Genomic DNA, 20,897 nt, shown 5'->3' on the forward strand with positions numbered 1-20,897 from the left:
AGTGTAAGAGGAAGTGTGATGTCAGAAAAAAAGCACGGGACTGGGAATCAGGAGACCTCCCTGTTTGTTCTAACTCATTAGTTATAACATGACCTTGAGAAAGTGTTTGTTCTCCCTGGGACTTTGCATCTTAATGTGTACAATTAAGGTGGTTAGGTTAGAGAGAGCTTTTCTGGGATATTTGTGGCTTTGGGGATGTATTACTCATCAGCCATTTCTAGAACTTTGGATCTTTGATCCTGAATGCAACAGAATCCTTAGGATCTCAGAATTCAGAATCTCGATATAAGAATCTCAGAACTGTCCCTACCCTGAGTTGCCAATAACTGACTCTTATGTAGAATAGGATCCCTGTCTTTGAAACTTCCAGCCTGCCTTGCTTTCCAGCCTTTCTTGAGGGTCCTGCACACTCCTAACATGAGATCATATTCAGAATGCTCCAGCAGCTTTTGGTGAAAAGCTCAAGAATGCAATAACACTGCAGATAGAACCAAGGATCAATTTTTTTCCATCCATTTTATTTTATTTCATTTTTCCATCTTTTCTCCATTTATTTTATTTGTTTTTTAAAGTAAATTAAATTTTCCCCATCACCATTTATCCCCTCTATGCCCTCTTCCACCTCCACTCTCCCTGCCATCACCACACTACTGTCCATGTCCATGAGTTCTCTCTCCTTTTCCTTTTGTGCTCCTTTCCCTCCCAGCCTCTACCCCCCATCCCCAAACCAGAGCTGTCTGCTTGCTCTCAATGAGTCTGTTTCTGTTTTTCTTGGTAGTTCAGTTGGTTCATCAAGGATCAATTCTAAGCTTAGCTTTGCTACTCTGTATAGGGTATACTGCTCTCAGGGCTTGCTCATCCAGTTCTATTTTTCACATTTTATCTGTATCAGCCATTAGGCTGCTAGTTTGAGAAACTCTGTTGGTTTTAGCTGGGTTAATTCAGCTAATTTCCCTTATGAGGAAATGTCTCACACAAAGGAGCCTCCTGTAAAAGTAGAGCAGGAGGGACTGGCCCCTGGCAGTCTCACTGCATGCTCTCTGCACATGCTTATCCATTTGAAATCAGGTTGAGGAGAACAACAGGGACAGCTCAGATAGGGTTGGGAGTGCCTAAAAGGGAAATCAATAGCCTCACTGTGTGTGTGGTCAAAGGCTGAGACTCTACTACTACTACTGGTTCTGCCTTGGGGGATGGAGGATACTTGTTGGTAGGAGCCAATTATGTGTATCTCTCCCCAACTCTGCTTTCAGTGATGTCCAGTTGGTACCTTGACATTGGCCAGCATGGTAGTATTTTTCACTATGGAAATGGCCAAACACTGCAAATCAGGGATGTTTATTTTTTTCAATCTTTTTTCGTTCTCTTGTTCAGATATGGATATATCTTTAAATTTATTGGCCTTTTCCTGTCATCTCCAATCTGCTATTGATACCATAGAGTGAGCTTTTCAGAAACTATATTTTTATTCATTTGAGAGAGGAAGGGAGAGGGAGAGAGAGAGGAAAACATCAGTGATGAGAGAGAATCATTCATTGGTTACTCCCTGCACATCCCCCACTGGGGATTGAGCCTGCAACCTGGGCATGTGCCCTGACAGGGAATTGAACCGTGACCTTGTGGTTCATAGGTCAACACTCAACCACTAAGCCATGCCATTCGGCCCCATAAAGTAAGTTTTTAATTTTGGTTATTATATGTTTCAGTTGTAAACTTTACACTTTGCTCTTCTCTTCCTTTTTTGAGACTTTCCATTTTTCTAGTTGTTTCAAGGATTTTCATGATTAGTTGCAGGAATCCTATCTAATAAAAGACAAAAAGGGTAATTGACCGTACCTTTGCTATGCTTCCCATTGGCTAATCAGGGTGATAAGCAAATTAACTGCCAACTAAGATGGTGGCCAGCAGCCACGCAGCTGAAGCGAGCAGGAGGCTTGCTTGCTCCAGTGATGGAGGAAGCCAAGGTTCCCCGCCTGCTGTGGCCCGGCTCTGAGCTCTGAAAGCAACAAAGTTTTAATTATAGAAGGTAAACAAACCCCAGATACCTGCTTTCAGCAGGCTGTGGCCTCAGAGCTGGGAGTGAGCAGGAGCTGGCTCTCAGCTCCAGTGACGGCAACAAAGTTTCAATTATAGAAGGTAAATAAATCCCAGAATAAAAAAAAAAAGAAAAAAAGGAGAGGCTGGGAGCTTCAGTCCCCGGCCAGCCTGAAAATGGCCTTCAGCCCCTCACCCAGATTGGCCAGGCACCCCAGTGGGGACCCCCACCCTAAAGGGGGGTGTGGCCAACCTGAAAACAGCCATCAGCCCCTCACCCAGATTGGCCAGGCACCCCAGTGGGGACCCCCACCCTGAAGGGGGTGTGACCAGCTGCAAACAGCCATCAGCCCCTCACCCAGGCTGGCCAGGCACCCCAGCGGGACCCCCACCCTGATCCGGGATACCCTTCAGGGCAAACCAGCCGACCCCCACCCGTGCACCAGGCCTCTATCCTATATAGTAAAAGGGTAATATGCAAACCGACCCTAACAGCAGAAAGTCTGGGAATGACTGGTCACTATGACACACACTGACCACCAGGGGGCAGACGCTCAATGCAGGAGCTGCCCTCTGGTGGTCAGTGCGCTCCCACATAGGGGAGCTCTGCTCAGCCACAAGCCAGGCTAATGGCTGCCAGTACAGTGGTGGTGGTGGGAGCCTCTCCTGCCTCCTCAGCAGTGCTAAGGATGTCCGACTGCAGCTTAGGCCTGCTCCCTGCTGGCAAGTGGACATCCCCTGAGGGCTCCCGGGCTGCCAGAGGGATGTCTGATTGCCAGCTTAGGCCCAATGCCCCGGGGAGCAGGCCTAAGCCAGCAGGTGGTCATCCCCCAAGGGGTCCCAGACTGTGAGAGGGCATAGGCCTGGCTGAGGGACCCCCCCCCCCGAGTGCACAAATTTTTGTGCACCGGGCCTCTAGTATTTTATAATAGTTGTTTTAATGTTATTGTCAGATAATTATAACATATGTATCATTTTGACACTGGCATCTGTTGATTGTCTGTTCTCATGTGAATTGAGATTTTCCTGGTTCTTTGTATGCCAAGTATTTCTTGGATTGCATCCTGGATATTTTGACTATTATGTTATAAGACTCTGGGTATTGTTTAAGTCCTATGAAAGATGTTATTATGTTAGTAGGCAATTAATATGGTTAGATTTGGGTTGTAATTTTCAGCTTACCTCTATTGGCTGTAGTTCCAATTTCAGTTCTACCTACAATATTCTCAAAGCCTTGGTATTATTTAGATCTGTCCCAACTCTCTGCCACTCAGTGGTTAGTGTGGGAGCCGGAAAGTAATCTCTCTTGTGGCTCAGTTTTCAAAGTTTTTGGCATGGTCATTAGGTTCTGGGTAATTAGGATCAGATCTACACATGTACAGCTCAGGGGTGAGTTCAGGAGTCTATAAACAATCTTATACGGTTACTTTCCTGAGCTGCTTCTTCTCTGAAATTTTCTTAATACTTTATGGCTCCCTGGGGCTCTTTTTTTTTTTGCCTTCTAGCCAGAAACCAGGGACTTTAGTCCCCCACTTTGTTACATACTTCTGGGCCTCTGCCCACTTCCAGGGCCAAGCAGTGGGAGGACAGAAGAACACAAAAACAAAAGAGCAATGGGCATTTGCCCATATGGGCCATAGCTCCACTAATCAAAAAGGAAGGTTTTGGCCTATGCAAGCTCCTCTGCCGCTGCTCTCACTGGTTTACTTGGGATCTAGGCCATGAGAGCATGGAGATAAAAAACAAACAAACAAACAAACAAACAAAAACGAAAAAGAAAAAAAAAAACCTCTTTGACCATTACGTGCTATCTTCCAGGTCCTTGAGCGACTAGAGAGTTTGTCCTGGAGCTTTCTCTGTTTGCACTGATGCCCAGTTTTTGGTTTCAGGCTATGTTGTGTTTAAGTTAGGGGATGCCACAGGGGGAAAATGGTACACTCATAATCAACTTGATGATACTTTGGACTCTAGTTTTCTCCTCAATCTGCCTGCTACTATTTACTTTTCAGCATCTTCACATAGCTGCTCCATGAATCTATCCATGTTTCATACTGCATTAAATGGGAGATTTAGGGTAGAGTGTGTTTACTCCATCTTGCCTTCCTGGAATTGAGTGCCCATTCTTTTTTTCTGGAGATCAGTGGTTAGACATTCATTAGCACACTAGTTACTGGTTGATTGTACCAAGTATGACTATAAGTAAGGAGACTCCTTATGCAACCACTCACATTGATTTCAGGCCATTCTACCATTTTCTCTGCAACTCTGAACAATTAGTTACTCTACCACTATCTTCAATATCCTCATTTGTAACTTGGGGATAATAATAGTACATACCTCATTATGTTGATGCACAGGATAGATGAAATAGTATAGTACCTAGAATGGTACCTGGCCTATAGCACATAATAAATGGAAGCTATATTATTAAAATACAGAGAAAAACTCTGTGAAGTAGTGAGGTATGTATTTTGCCAAAAATAAAGCCCACAGATGGAGAGGCCTTGTGACATAATAGTTTAGAGCTTCAGTTTTGGAGCTGGTGGGTGAATCTCCAGTTTATCTGCTTACTAGCTATGTGATATTGGGCAGGTCATTCCACCCTTCTGTGCCAGCAGTAAAATGGGTACAATGATAGTGCATACTTCACAGTTATTGAGAGAATTATAGGAGATAATGCATGAAGAATACTTAATGAGTATTGACTATATTAATATTGTGTCAACTTAATCTAGTGTCTACTGTGAACTAAGCCCTATAGGGCTACTTATGGATATTTTTTAGATAAAATACCTATAAATGACTTTATACACACATACATACATACATATATATGCAATTTGTACATTGTATACTGTATTGTGTTATATATGTATATGTAAACACACACACACATAATCATCTATAGGCATATCCATTAAATAGCCTTGCAAGGCCTAGTATATAGTGCGCGCGCGCGTGTACACACACACACACACACACACACACACACACACACACACACTGGGGTGTTTGGGAACTTGCTGTCACTACCTTCTCTTCCTGAACACTACTCAGGTACCTTCTCTCTACAGCATTGCAGGACCCAGAGCCACTGTCATGATCTATTTTAAAACACTCGACAGTGCTTACTGAACTATAACGAAAATAAATTAATGTAGATACAGTTAATTTCTCTAGATTGGCTGAGGGCTCTGTCACTTCCTGCTTAGAGCTGTAGTCCTCAATTCCCTTCAAGTTCACAACTTGTGAGTTTTCAGCCTGCCCTTTCAGTGAGCTGAGTTAACTGCTCACCCAGGCTCCCCATGGGAGGAATATGTGCATTGTTTCTTTTGCATATGGTTCCTGGAACTACAATTAAGAGAAGTCGTTTTGTTGATACACATTATTTTGTGGTTTGTCTAACACCCTCTTTCCAGAGCAGCACATTGCCTCTGATTTTCCTCTTTGGGTGTCTGATTGCATTTTTAATTTTCTTTTTATACAGTCATTTTGATTTAAAAATTTTCCTTATGTTAAGATTCCATTTGACAGCTTTAACAAAGAGTGGCATATTTGATAATCAAAGTAGCAGTGACGAAAGGTTTTAAAATGATAAGATACTGTTTTATATGTCCCCAGCATCTGTCTCCTTTTGGAATGGTAGATAGACAGCATGGTATGGTAGATAGAACTAACAGTCCAAAAACTGATGTCAAATCCTGGATCTTCCCATCACTTCCTTGGAGTCATAGGCTAAGTCAAGTCACTGCTCTGGGTGTCAGTTTCTGTCATGTGAATACAGTGAGGCTTGAGAACACAGCTTAGCTAAGGCTGTGAGTGAAGTGTGAGGATACCAGTAACTGCAGAGGAGATCCTCAATGGTCAGAGAGCACATGATGCCTCTGGTATTGCCGCTGGGGAAACCAAGGGATTTAAAGAGCCGGTCTCTGGCCAGTCCTCTTTGCTCTTCCTCCCTCAGGCTGGTAGAAGCTCAGGAAACACATGTTCTTTGTTAAACATGGAGGCTTGAGCCAGATAATTGTTGAGGCCTGTTAACTCCAAAATTTGGTGTTTACCATGAGAGGGACTGGGTTAAAGTAGATGCAGGAATATTTCTGAAGCTGTTGCTGTTATACTTGGGGGCCTCAAAAAAGGGGGGAATTCTAGTCATGTAACCTTGCAGTTTTATTTCCTCATTTCTGAACCAGGGATAATTATACCTGCTCTGCTTAGTGCTCAGAGCAGCTGTGAGGAACAAATGAGATAAGGGCTGTGAATGTGGTCCTGGTAGCACTCCTAAGTGGAAGTAAGTCTCATTGAGGCTCCCTTGGGAAAAGTCTGCTCCTTTCCTGGCCCTCCCACTCTGAGACACTATTCAGGTACCTTCTCTCTACAGCAATCATTAAATATATTTTTTAATTAGAAAAAGTTAAATTTATTTGGGCATCATTGGCTAATAACATTATATAAATTTCAGGTTTAAAACTTGATAATACAACATCGTTATGCCCCACTGTATACTCACCATCCAAAGTCTATATTTGACTCCCTTTATCCTCTTCATCCTCCTCCCATTCCTCTTCCTCTCTGGTAATGACTGTACTCTTGAGTTTGTTTGTTTGTTGCTTTCTGTTTTATATCCTACACATGAGTGAAATCATACAGTTCTTGTCCTTTTCCATCTGACTTATTTCTCTTAGCCTGATATTCTCAAGATCCACCCATGTTGTTGTAAATGGCAATATTTCAGCTTTATTATAGCTGGACAGTGTTCCGTTGTATATATGAACCACATATTTTTTATCCAATCATCCATCGAAGGACAATTAAGTTGTCTTCATATCTTGGCCACCATGAATAATGCTGCATTGAACATAGTGATATATATATATATATATATATATATATATATATATATATATATATATATATATATATATATCTTTGTGAGTGTTTTCAAATCATTTGGGTAGATACCTGGAAGAGGGATTGCTGGGTTCATTGGCATCTTTATTCTTAATTTTTTAAAGAAACTCCATACTGTTTTCTGTAGTGGCTGCATCAGTCTGCATTCCCACCAGCAGTGTGGGCACAAAAGTCTTCACTGCATTTGCCAGGTAGGGTCCATGTAGTCCAGCTAACAGTGCATGAAGACAAAAAAAGTGACTTAATTGAAATGACTCAATGTAGGGAAGGGTTATAGAGAATTTAATGCAATTTAAACTGAAGCATAATTATCTATGTCAAATTACAGACCCTATATTGTTGTGTTCTAATGATAATTTTCAGTTTTCTCTTTCCTAAGGAATTGGGGGAAACATTTAGCTCAGTGTGGTTTAGAAATTGTTGCTGTTCTGAAAATAGATCCAGAGACATAGAAGCATGGAACAGAATGTGGAATCTCAGAGGGAAGTGGGGGTGGGTGGGTGGGAAGAGATCAGTCAAATAACTTGTATGCATATATGCATAATCCATGGACATGGACAATAGGGTGATGAGGGTCTGGGGTAGGGGTGGGGGTGGGCTAGAAGAAGTCAATGGGGTAGGGGGAAAGGAAGACATATTTAATACTTTCAACAATAATGATTTTTTTAAAAAGAGAAATTGTTGCTGTTCTGGTACATTCTGGGTTTCTATACCTTTCTCCTTGTCTAAGTTCTACAGATCCTCCTCTGTGTGTCCCTTGCTGTTTTTGTCTCATGCCAAGCTGATCTGGGAAGGGTACTTTTTTTTTATTAGGACCCTCATTAATAGATTCGGAAATTCACATTCATTTGGCAAATATATAAGTATTGGCTCTGTATCATTCAATGCACTAAGCTGGAGAATGAGGACACAGAGATTTAAAAGGTAAATTCCTAACTTTTAGTAACTTACAGTGTAGCAAAGGAGCCAGATAATTACAGTAGTGAGATAAATGCTCTGACAGTTTCATAGACAGTATCAGGGGAGCACCCAATAGTTGGGGATGTTGGTGGGGTTGGTTCAGGAAGACTGTCCTCTGAGCTGAGGGTCTTAGGAGTAGTTAGAGATTCCCTGGAGAAGAGGGCTGGTTAAAGATTTTCCAGATTGTCTAACTACTATGCTGTATACTTGAAACTAAAACAAGACAATATTGAATGTGAACTGTAATCCTATCTAATAAAAGAGTAATATGTAAATTAACTGTCACATGCGACAAAGATGGTTTAAAGAACCATCTGGGGCAGGATGCTGGCGGCGTTGCCCTGGCGACGTGAGCCCTGCATCTGCACCCCGGCCGTGCAGAGGGGAGGGGAGGGGCCTTGGGCTGGAGGCCGGGGAGAAGGATGCTGGTGTTGTTGCAGGCTGGACTGAGGGACCCCCCCACTCCCGTCCACTAATTTCATGCACCAGGCCTCTAGTGGAAAAATAAAATAAAAAAAAAGATTTCCCAGGTAGTGGAAGTAGTATATATCAAGGCATTGGGTCATTGGAGATTGTTATGGAGAGCTTGATTGACTCAAGAATAGGGGTTAAGGGGATAGAGCAATGGAAGATGAGGCTGGAGAGGTAAGCAGAGGCTGGATCATGAAGGGCCTTAGGCATCATGTTGGAAGAGAACACAAACATAGTGAAGGGTTTAAGTAGGAAATCAACATGCTCAGGTTTGTGTTTTTGAGAATCCAGTATTGAAAGAGGATTCAGGATGGTTTAGCATGATGCTGGAAGACAAGTTAGGAAATATGGCAGAAACCCACAGTTATCTTCCAGGTAATAGCAAGGTAATTGGAGATAAGGCAGAGGAGACAGAAGTTCAAACTTGATCCTGCTGGGGTAGTAGTAAATTGGGTCTGAGGAGGCAGTATTGGCTGAGTACAATAGAGGTCAAGGCATAGAAGCACTGGGAAAAGGCCCTGGACTTTTCTCAAATGAAGTCACTGGTGCCAGGGCTAATGGTAAGGATAGCAGGAAGTGCTAATGGCAGTACTTTCAGGTGCAGAGTCCTGGAGAGCTTCACCAGGTTCAGTATATTGAACTCAAGTCCAGATAGTTAATTTTCTGTGCTGCTTCTCTTATATTAAGAGCACAAACTGGCTTTTGTGTTATATTTGGCCTATAGAACATTCTAAGTATTTTGAGTTAACAACAACTAGGAGATTTTATATAAAAATCAAAAATTTTTAAATAACAAAAATCAAAATATCTGGGTTCTCTTGAGAATCCAGAAGCTCTGGCTACCTTGAGCCTGCATTCATTCATGGTCAGGTCAGTTAGAGTTGAGTAGCTATTCCTCCTTTTAGATGCCATGCTTGCTCTTTACTCCATCATGAACCAAATCCTCACACTTTTACATGACCTGCTTGGCCAGTGTAAGCTTTGAGTTTGTGATCTCCGAGTTATCTCAGGCCTGGATTTAAAGGAGACTTAAGGCAGCTAGATTGCTCATACAGGATGGTCTTTATCGACATAGTGAAGAGGCTAGGTCCTCAGCTGAGAATAAAGGGTATGGATTTCAGGGAGAGTGACTAGACCTTAAAATATTGTCTTGATAACAAACCTACTAGATTAAAAAATTCCTTATGTGTGGGACCTTCTCAAAGGCTTTTTATAAAATATTTTCTTATTTCTCTGTATTGCAATTGTCTATTTACATGGATATCTACTCTTGTGAACCTCTTTCGGTTCTGTGCCTTTTCCTTGTCTGTGAGTCTAAAATAATAAAAGGTACTGAATATACACATCTATTAAAAGGAAAAATGGAGCCCTGGCCAGTGTTGCTCAGTTGGTTGGAGCGTTGTCTCATACACCAGGCGGTAGTGGATTCTATTCCCAGTCAGGGCACATACCCAGACTGTGGGTTTGGTCCCTGGTTGGTGCACATGCAGGAGGCAATTGATCGATGTTTCTCTCTCACGTCAATTTTTCTCTCTCTCTCCCTGTCTGTCTGTCTCTCTCTCATTCTCCCCCCCCCTCTACCCCTCTCTCCCTCTCTCCCTCTCCCTTCCTCTCTATGAAATAAAAAAAAATGAAAAACATGGGGGTGGTAAAACTGCCCCTCTTTGTTATTGGGGATCCAGATGAGACAATGCATGTCAGAATACATAACACAGAACCTAGCACATAGTAGACACACAAATCATTTTCCCTTCGCATATTAAATTGCTTAAAGAGCAGACACTTAACAAAAACTGTTTTTCTTTTCTTTTTTTTCCCCCTTCTGTGGTATCTATGTTCCTGGTGATTCACCTTAGATGACGAGAATGGGATTTTACATACAGTCTCTCCCACTCAGCAAGAGTCTTGTCTATATATATTCAATTTGTTGATTGTTTATTATAAGCCTATTATTTGTACAGCCCTGTTCTAGGCACTGCAGGGTACCAGAGATAAGATCCAGTTTCTGCCTCTTGCTATTTACCTGGTAGGACGATTGGACACATAATAGAGGAGCTGCATATATGTAAACTATTCTGTGTGCCACAAGAGGACAGGCAAAATGCTCCTGCCATTCAAAGGAGGGAGGAACCCATGAGGTTGGAGGCATCAGAAAAGGCTTCCTGAAGAAGTTGATACCAAAGGCATTAAAATGATAGGATTTCAGCATGTGGGGGTGGAGAGGCTGCAGAGACAGTTCTCTGCCTGCAGGGAATGTTTCCCTTGGAATTGTGCCTAGTTGTCAAAGGGCTTTTGAAAGTCTGGTTGAAGTAGACACACTAGTTCCTCTTTTGCCAAGAGGTCTGTTTACCCTCTTGGAGAACTCCAAAGATGAATGATGCAAAAACAAACTAAATCCCCAAAGTATGACACTGAACTAGGTCATGACACCAGACTTATTTGAACCATTGAACTGATATAATTTCTTTGCTGATAGCTGAACACTCATTCAGCAAATATTTATTGAGTATTTATTATATGCCAAACACTGGTACTGTTACAATATATTGGGGCATATTAAGATGAATACAGTATGAGCCATACCCTCAAAGAGCTTCTATTCTATTGAGATATACATGAAAATTATCTAATATGGGAAGTAGTCTAAAAAGGGTTTGATCAGATTGCTATGAATATGCAGAGGAGGGAGTGATTAACAAATCTGCAGAGAGGGTGAGGGAAGGTGTCACAAAGGATGTGACATTTTTGCAATCCTCACCTGAGGATATTTTTCCATTGATTTTTAGAGATAGTGGGAGAGGGAAAGACAGAGAGAAATATCAGTGTGAGAGAAACACATCAATTGGTTGCCTCCTTCATGAGCCCCGACCAGGGTCTGGGCTGGGGAGGAGCCTGCAACCGAGGTATGTGCCCTTGACCAGATTCAAACCCGGGACCCTTCAGTCCGCAGGCTGACGCTCTATCCACTGAGCAAAACCAGCTAGGGCAGGATGTGACATTTTTAATGGGCCTTGAAAACTAAGTAGGATTTCTTGAGGTAGAGAAATGAGTAAATGAACGTTAATCAGAACCAGGACCTTTACACTTAACCCTCGGTGAAACTTGTGCTGCAGATGTTACTATTTTCATTTTGCAGATTAGGAAACTGAGCCTCAGAGACTAAGTGACTCATCTAAGGCCACACAACTAATAATTGTCCAATCAATGTCAGAGTTAGGCTTTGAACTCAGGTCTCTCTGTCTCCAGTATATCAGGTTACCTTCATGAGGAAGAAGCAGTGGCCATTGGGGATGTGGAAAGACATTCTAGGCAGAAGGAAAAGTTTTGCTGGAGATTAACAGGACTTGGATCAGCAGATTCTTACTTCAGCTATCACAGTGACTGTCTCCTTTACAATCACTTTAGAATGATTATCTCCTTTTAGACGTGCTTTTGTAATGGGAGTAGTTCAGTGTCTGCTTACATTAACTATACCATTCATTTTAGCCAGAATTTATTGAGTGGATTGGCTGCAGCTCAAGGGATTTCAGCTGTTTGACCATCATCACAATAATTTGTACAGTGATAGATTGTAATGATTCTCAGAAAACTCACTTTAGCTCTTCAGTTCACCCAAGTCCCCAGATTGATAATGCCTTTTCCTCGTCCTTAACAGACAGGGAGACAGCCTAAATGAAAAGTCTGAAAGAACCTATTTTTCAAGAAGTAGTTCTCTTGTAAAAATATATTTAATAATAACTTAAATATTTTCTGGAACAGGCAATGGTTTAAATAAATAGGTATACAGATAGATAAGATGATGGAAAAAGCATACACCTATAACATAAACCTACATATATTCATATATGCATGCACGCATGAGTAGTTAACAAATGAGAATTTGTATAGTGGCTTAATTTGTAAAAATAATCCTAGTGCAAAATCTTCCTACTTTGTTAAGAGGGGCAAATCCCTACCTCTCTCAACAGAAACAAACAAAAAGTTCTCTTCTTTGCGTAAAGGAAATATGTTTAACTAAGGACAGTGAGATTGTCAGTGAACAAAAAAGTGACATATCCTGGTCCACTTTGCTGATGGAAACAAACTTACCAAATAGTAGGAAGCAGAAACCTCAGTGCCACCTACAACAGTACATAGACCCACAAACTAAAGAACCTCCCTGAATCTCCCAAATGGGAGATGTTGGTCAAAGGGTGCAATGTTTCAGGTATGCAAGATGAATGAGTTCTGGAGATATACATGTATACTATGGGGGCAGTAGTTAACAGTACTGTATTGTATACTTGACATTTGCTAAGAAGGTAATTCTTAAGTATTTTCACCACAAAACAACCACAACAAAAATGGAAAAGAAAATGGTAACTATGTGAGGTGATGATGGGTATGTTTGTGGTGACCATTTCACAATGTATATCAAAACATCAAGTTGTATAGCTTAAATATATACAATTTTAATCAATTATAGTGGGAAATAAAGACAAACCCCTCCCAAACACAAAACTTTCTCCCATATGCCTCTGGTTTACAGCTTTGGAGTGGTGTGTGTGCACCCATATGCATCTCCAAATTGCCAAGCTTCCTCAGTCCTTTGTCTAACATAATTTTAATTATATTCCTTCCTTTCTGTGTTATTAACCATAATCCTAGCTCATATCATCACCACAGCACTCTGAGACTATTGCAATAGCTTTTATATTATTCTCTCTGTTTCTAGCTGTTTTCAAATCCATCTATGCATAGCTGTCCAAAAAGTGAACATTGCTTTCTTCTTCCCAACTCTCCTTTACTCAGTGAAAAAAGATGTATTCTTTTTCTGATTAGATAACTAACACATGTTTATTGTTAAAAGTGTAAAAATAAAATCCAGAAAAAATATACAGAATAAAGTAAAACATCACCTGAAATTTCACCAACCTGAGATAACTGTCATTAATATATTGGTTACCACCCCTTCATTCATCTCCTGTACCTATTAACACACACTTGCAATTTTACAATTCTTAGTTGTTTGCTTGTTACCCTCCACTGCATAGCCAGTGTTAACAACTGAGTGTATATATCCTTCATCTCTTTCTTTAGGTTCATGTAACAATGATAAAATTAAATAGACATATACAAAAATAGGGATTTAAAAACCATTACACCTACATTTTAAAAAGTGTCATGTTATAGACTTTTTTGTCTCCTTCTTTTCTTTTCTTTTTTTAAAGAAAATATATTTTATTGATTTTTTACAGAGAGGAAGGGAGAGGGATAGAGAGCTAGAAACATCGATGAGAGAGAAACATCGATCAGCTGCCTCCTGCACAGCCCCCATTGGGGATGTGCCCGCAACCAAGGTACATGCCCTTGACTGGAATTGAACCTGGGACCCTTCAGTCTGCAGGCCGACGCTCTATCCACTGAGCCAAACCGGTCAGGGCGCCTCGTGCTATTTTTTCCCAACACTGCAGTTCCTCCAAGTTTATTAGTACATTTCTAATTAATTCCTTTTAATGTCTGCACAGTATTCCATAGTATGGATATACAATTTATTCACTTATTTCTCTATAAACGAACATTCTTTTTGCTACCAGATTTCTGCCATATAGAAACAATGTTGCTGTAAATATTTATGTAAGTCTCCTTATATTGGCATTTTTATTTCTTTGGGATAGATTCATAGCAGTGGAATTATTGGGACAAAGGGTTATGTGTAGTTTTAATTTTTATAGCTATTCCCAGATTGCTTTCCCAAAAGGCTATAAATAGTTACATTAATATAAGCAGTGTTATGAAAGTAACTCTCCCTTTCCCATTCTGCCAGTAGTAGATGTTAGTACTTAAATGTTTACCAGTCTAATGGGTAAGAATATCTCATTATATATTTTTTAACTTTGCATTTTCAAACTGCTTTGCTTAATGACTATTTAGATTTTCACTTCATATTCTTTACATTTATTGGGGTGACATTTGTTCATATAGAATTTACTTTAAAAAGTGGGGTATTATGGAGAATGGAAATTAAATTTTATTCTAGATGTGTGCTGATTGTGCCAGACTCTTTTATTAAATAAATTGTCCCTTTCCAAGTGAATTGACTTACCACCTTTGTCATATATCAAAATCCCATATATACTAGTCTCTATTTCTACTCTTTGTTTTGTTCTACTGATCTATTTGTCTGTTCCTATGCCAAGATCAAACTATAATAATAAAAGCTTAATGTCCTAATTAGACTGGATGTCTTCCAGACGTCCTTCCAGATGGCCTTCCGGACGAAGCCGGGGCTGTGAGGGAAGCCCGGGTCCCTGGTGCCTGCAGGCGGCCAGAGGGATGCCCGGGTCCCAGGTGCCAGAGGGAAGCTGGTGCTGGCAGCTGGGGGAAGGAAGGCCTATTCTTGCATGAATTTCGTGCATCGGGCCTCTAGCTCTACTTATAATGGCTTCATGATATATTTTAAATCTGGTAAAGTAGATATTACATACTGTTTTGCTTTCCTATAACTTTATTAGCTATTCTTAGACATTTCCATTTAAACATTAAGATCATGAACTCTGTTATGAAAACATTATAGAAATTATGATATTCCAATTGTAATTGCATTAAATTTATATATTCATTTTGGAAGAATTAAAGTTTTTATTACAACTAGGTTTTCCAAAAACATGGTATGTGTTTTTATTTGTTCAAGAAAACTAACTTTAGTAGGACTTACATTATAGCCAATGTTATAAGCCAAGAGTCAGAATAAGGGATCTAGCTATTGAAAAAAGGGGAGACAAAAGTGGTCATTTTTTGCTGATACCTTGATTTCTCTCTGTAAACCATAAGACAATGAATTGAAAGTCAATCAACACTAACTATAGATATTAGAAATATGGTAAATACATAATAAGTGCAGGTAGCCCTCACTCTCACTATCCAAATATTTGCTAGAATGACATGAAAAAAATCATACCCAAATGTCACTATCTGAATTGAAAACCTGCTATGATGGACACATGTGTGCATCATTAAAAAATTTTACCCATTAGGTATTAAATACTATTTGTCACAATTACATGTCTTTAACATGTTATTTTATGGTTTATTTACATGAAAGTATGTATTTGTTGCAGGGTAAAAGGAAAATAATTATATCTCATACTGATATCATTGCATATTGCAAGCAAACATACCTACTAATGAGGTCATTAAGGATTAAATAATTACTGTTTTAAATGCTTCACGTTACGTTGAAATCTATGGTGGATGGTTATAGGTATATAAGAGTGCTTTAGTGATATTTGAAGGATTTCATTGGAATTATGTGGAGGACTAGAACACATTTTTTCTTTTCTTTTTTTTTCCAAAGTAGTGATTTTATTCATATAGGTAATAAAAAAGAGTAGATTCCTGGAAAAGGAGATATTGAAGATCTACATTTAAGAATTAAGGTCCAATATAAAATTTGGGGTATTAAAAATGATTTGCAGCCATAAAAAGTTTGGCTCAGTGGATAGAGCATCGGCCCGTGGACTAAAGGGTCCTAGGTTCGATTCCGGTCAAGGACATGTACCTTGGTTGTGGGCATGTCCCCAGTGGGGAGTATGCAGGAGGCAGCTGTATTGATGTTTCTCTCTCATCGATGTTTCTAACTCTCTATTCCTCTCCCTTCCTCTCTGTAAAAAATCAATAAAATATATTTTTAAAAAAATGATTTGCAGAATATGAAAGGTTAACTGGCTTTTTCTTATAACACTAGATGCCCGTTGCACAAAGAGATTCGTGCAATAGGCCTTCCTTCTCCTGGCTGCCGGCACCTGTTTTCCTCTGGCACCCGGGACCCAGGCCTTCGCTCCAGCTGTAGCGGAGAAGCCAAGCCTCTTCAGTCTTTAGTTGTCTTCAGTCTTCAGTCGTCTTCAGTCTTCAGTCTTCTCTAGTCTTTGCTTGGGCAGAGCCTTCAGTCTTCGTTCTGTGCCTGCATATGCAAATTAACTGCCATCTTTGTTGGGTTAATTTGCATACTCATCCTGATTGGCTGGTGGGCGTAGTGGAGTGACACCGATTTGCATGTTTCTCTTTTATTAGTGTAGATTACACACTTTACGAATTTATAAAAGGTATTGATATTTGTTTCATATTTTCTTAATTAAAATTAGAATGCTCAGTAAATCTGATTTAAAAAATTATCTTGATTATTGAAAGTATTACATATGTCCCCTTTTTTCCTCATTAACCTTTTTAGCCCCTGCCCCACCCCCACCGCTACAGGCCTTCACCACACTATTGCCTGTGCCCATGGGTTATGCATATCTATCTATCTATCTATCTATCTATCTATCTATCTATGTATCATCTATCTATCTATCTATCTATCTATCTATCTATCTATCTATCTATCTATCATCTATCATCTAAAAGCCAAGCAACAGGAATGACTGGTTGCTATGACATGCACTGTGGCCAGCCAACTGGCCCAATGCGGGTGGGGCCGGTGGCTAACCTCCCACGTCCATTCCCCCCCTCCCCGCCCCCACCCAGTCTAGGTTGGGTTGGCCAGCCGGACCCCACCTGTGCACAAATTCATGTACCAGGCCTCTAGTATGCATATAAGTTCTTTGGTTAATATCGTCCCACTGACCACCCCACACCCGCCTTCCCTCTGAGATTCATTGTACTGTTAAAACAATGTGTTGCTGCTTTTAGAAAATTTTTTAGCCAACATGTTTTTAGGCACTAAATATATTCTGTTAATTAGTGATGCCTGTTCTCTCCAAAGAGTAGATTTCCACAAGTTTGGGAGAAAATGGGAAAAGATATATTTACAATGGTTAATGATTTTGGAGAAGCAACAGTAGTGTTTAATTCTACCTATGGTTAGTCAGTCTTTATGATTGCTCCCAATGAACCCAGCTTTCTGAATATGCCCTTATATAACTCCCTCCTCTTCCATGTGGCTCAATATAGTGACATGCTTCTAATGAATAGACTCTCAGAAAAGTGAGAGGGTATAATATTTCAGATTTGGTTATAAAAAGACTGATTTCCTTCTTGCTTTTTCCCATCTCTGAGCCCTCTTTCTGGGGGAAGCCAGCTGCCATCTTTTGAATAGCCCTATGTGGTGTTGGGAAAATTGGACAGATACATGCAAAAAACTGAAACCAGACCACGTTCTCACACCATATATAAGAATAAACTAAAAATGGATTAAAGACTTAAATGTAAGACTCAAAACTATAAAACTCTTAGAAGAAAACAAAGGCAGTACAATCTTGGACATTTCTCATAGCAATATTTTTTTCTGTTATAGCTCCCTGGGAAAGGGAAACAAAGAAAAAATAAACAAATGTGACTACATCAAACTAAAAAGTTTTTGTACAGCAAAGGAAACCACAAAATGAAAGGCAACCCACTGAATGGGAGATCATATTCACCAATGATACATCTGATAAGGGGTTAATATCCAAAATTTATAAACAACTCATATAATTCAACATCAAAAATACAAATAATCCAATTTAAAAATGGGCAAAAGACCTGAATAGACACTTCTCCAAAGAGGATGTATAAATTGTCAATAGAAATATGAAAATATGTTCAACATCACTAATCATCAGAGAAATGCAAATTAAAACCCCAATGAGATATCTTCATACCTGTCAGATTGGCTATCATCAATAAATCAACAAAACACAAGTGTTGGTGACGATGTGGTAAAAGGGAACCCTTATGCACTGATGGTGGGAATGTAGATTGTTGCAGCCACTATGGAAAACAGTATGGAGTGTCCTCTAAAAATAAAAAAAATGGAACTGCTTTGTGACCCAGTGATTCCACTTTTGAGTATATATCCAAAGAAACTCAAAACACCAATTTGAAAGAACGTATGCACCCCTATGTTCAGTGCATCATCCTATCTAATAAACGAGAAACATGGTAATTAGCCATACGTCCGCTACCCTTCCCATTGGCTAATCAGGGTGATATGCAAATTAACTGCCAGCCAAGATGATGGTCGGCAGCCAGGAAGCTTGAAGCGAACATGAGGCTTGCTTGCTTCAGTGACGGAGGACTCCAATGTTCCCCGCCTGCCACTGCTGGCCTCTGAGCTTGCAGTTTGAAACATTGTTACAAATATAGAAGCTAAACAAAACCCCAGAAACCTGCTTTCAGCCAGCCGGGATCTCAGAGCTGGAGTTGAAACAGTGTTTCGATTATAGAACCCAAACAAACCAGTTACCTGCTTTCAGCAGCGGAGGCCTAAGAGCTGGAGCCAAGCCTCAGAGCTAAAGCTGGCCCAGAATAAAAAAAAAAAAGAGGAGCGGTTGGGAGCTTCAGTCACCTGCCAGCCTGAAAACATCCCTCAGCCCCTCACCAAGGCTGGCCAGGCACCTCAGTGGGGACCCCCACCCTGAAGGGGGTGTGACCAGCTGCAAACAGCCATCATCCCCTCATCCAGGCTGGCTAGGCACCCCAGTGGGTACCCCCACCCTGATCGAGGACACCCTTCAGGGCAAACCAGCCGGTCCCCACCCGTGCACCAGGCCTCTATCCTATATAGTAAAAGGGTAATATGCCTTCTAGCACCGGGATTAGCGGAGCCGCGTGGCCTCCCGGCACCGGGATCAGCGTGACGGGGGCAGTGCCCAAACCCCCTGATCGCCCTGCGGCTCTGTGTGTGACAGGGGGCGGGGCCACAGTCTCCCTATCTGCCCTGCTCTGTTCGTGACAGGGGAAGGTGCCCCAACCCCCTGATCAGCCCTGCTCTGTGCCTGATAGGCGGGAGCTCCCCAACCCCCTGATTGCCCTGCGGCTCTGTGTGTGACAGGCTGTGGTGCCCCAACTCCCCAATCGGCCCTGCTCTGAGCCCGACCAGGGGCTGCACCTAGGGATTGGGCCTGCCCTCTGCCACCCGGGAGCAGGCCTAAGCCAGTAGGTTATCTCCCGAGGGGTCCCAGACTGCGAGAGGGCACAGGCCAGGCTGAGGGACCCCCCAACCCCCCAAGTGCACAAATTTTTGTGCACCAGACCTCTAGTTATTTATAACAGCCAAGATACAGAAATAACCCAGTGCTCATCAATAGACAAGTGGATAAAAAGTGGTTATTTAGATAGTAGGGACCCAGTGCACGAATTTGTAGGCCGCCAGGTTGCAGTAGGCACAGGGGTGGGTCTTGGCCCATCCTCTGCACCCCTGCCCGGCCCCTCCTGCCATGGCCCCCAGTCCCCTATCGGCAGCCCCGCTCCCACCGGCACCACTCGCACCCACTGAGAGCACGGAGCAATTGGGACCAGCACTAGTGGCTGTTGTGAGCAGGGCCGGAACCGTCAGAGGGTGTGAGTGGCAGCTGCTGTCCCAATCGCCCCTCAGGAGCAGGGGGAGGTGGAGAAACCCTAAGGGGCAATCAGGGAAAGCAGCCATCGCTCACATCTTCTGATGGCGCTGAGTGATCAGAACTGGCACTGTGCACCGGCAGTGGGTGCGAGTGGCTGCTCTGGTGCCAACTGCAGGTGCAAGTGGGGCTGGCGTTGGCAGTGGGTGCAAGTGCTGGGCGGGACTGAGGCATATGGGAGCAAAGTAACCACCAGAGGCTTGCCCTGATGAGAGCGACTGGTGTCCCTCCTTGTTCTGGTGCCCCTGCTCACCTGCTCCACCATCCCACCATGGCCACGCCCACCATGTTCCGCACACCCCCCTTGGTTGTCAGCGCATGTCATAGTGACTGGTTGTTTGGTTCTGGTTGTTCCGCTGTTCAGTCTATTTGCAAACTTTTATGTAATCAACTATGTGAAAACAGTTTTCTGTCCTCAAGGAGTTTATAATGTACTAAGAATTATAAGAAACTAGAGGTCCAGTGCATGAAATTCGTTCACTTGGTAGGGGAGGGGGGGTGCCTCAGCCTGGCCTGCACCCTCTCACAGTCTGGGAGCCCTCGGAGGATGTCCGACTGACAGCTTACGTAAGCTGTTAGTCAGACATCCTTAGCGCTGCCGCAGAGGTGGGAGAGACTCCTGCCACCACCACTGCACTTGCCAACCATGAGCCCAGCTTCTGGCTAAGCAGCGCTCCCGTTGTAGGAGCGCACTGAGCACCAGGGGGTAGCTCCTGCATTGAGTGTCTGCCTCCTGGTGGTCAGTGCGTGTCATAGCAACTGGTCATTCTGCCATTTGGTCTATTTGCATATTAGGGTTTTATTTTATAGGATTTTACAGATAAGTCATGTGAGTCTTAGAGCAGTCAAATAATGTGCCTCTAAGGTCAGTCACACAGTTTACAACAGTGACATGGGGAATAAAGCCCAGATTTGTTTGATACTAGAGTTCTAAATTGGCAAAGGACTATAATACAAAGATTGTTAGAAGTAACTCTGCTTATGAAAACCTGCTGGATAGACTCCAAGAACCCAAAGCTTGTGGGTCCCTTTGGGTGGGAGAATAGAGAGAAGGGTGGCAGAGTTGACACTCAAAGGAACTGATAGAAGGCCATCACCAGGTGTGGAGCCTGAGGCTGAATTTTCCTCTTGGGTGGAAACCTTACCTGTCCGGTACACAGCAAGACT

The 20,897-nt window shown here is 42.0% G+C and overlaps 1 protein-coding gene across 6 annotated transcripts in view; it reads left to right on the forward strand.

The window, feature by feature from the left end:
* KLHL13 (kelch like family member 13) overlaps nucleotides 1-20,897 on the forward strand; it is a 462,679-nt gene that overhangs the window by 148,607 nt on the left and 293,175 nt on the right. For 4 of the 6 annotated variants that reach the window (XM_059679896.1, XM_059679893.1, XM_059679901.1 and 1 more), the window contains exon 3: nucleotides 11,620-11,750. The exons of the other annotated variants lie outside the window; for them this stretch is intronic. The gene's annotated coding sequence lies outside the window, so the exon portion shown is untranslated. The remainder of the gene's footprint in view (nucleotides 1-11,619; nucleotides 11,751-20,897) is intronic. 6 annotated transcript variants of the gene reach the window in all.

Source organism: Myotis daubentonii, chromosome X (assembly GCF_963259705.1).
Source record: "Myotis daubentonii chromosome X, mMyoDau2.1, whole genome shotgun sequence".
Lineage (NCBI taxonomy): Eukaryota > Metazoa > Chordata > Mammalia > Chiroptera > Vespertilionidae > Myotis > Myotis daubentonii.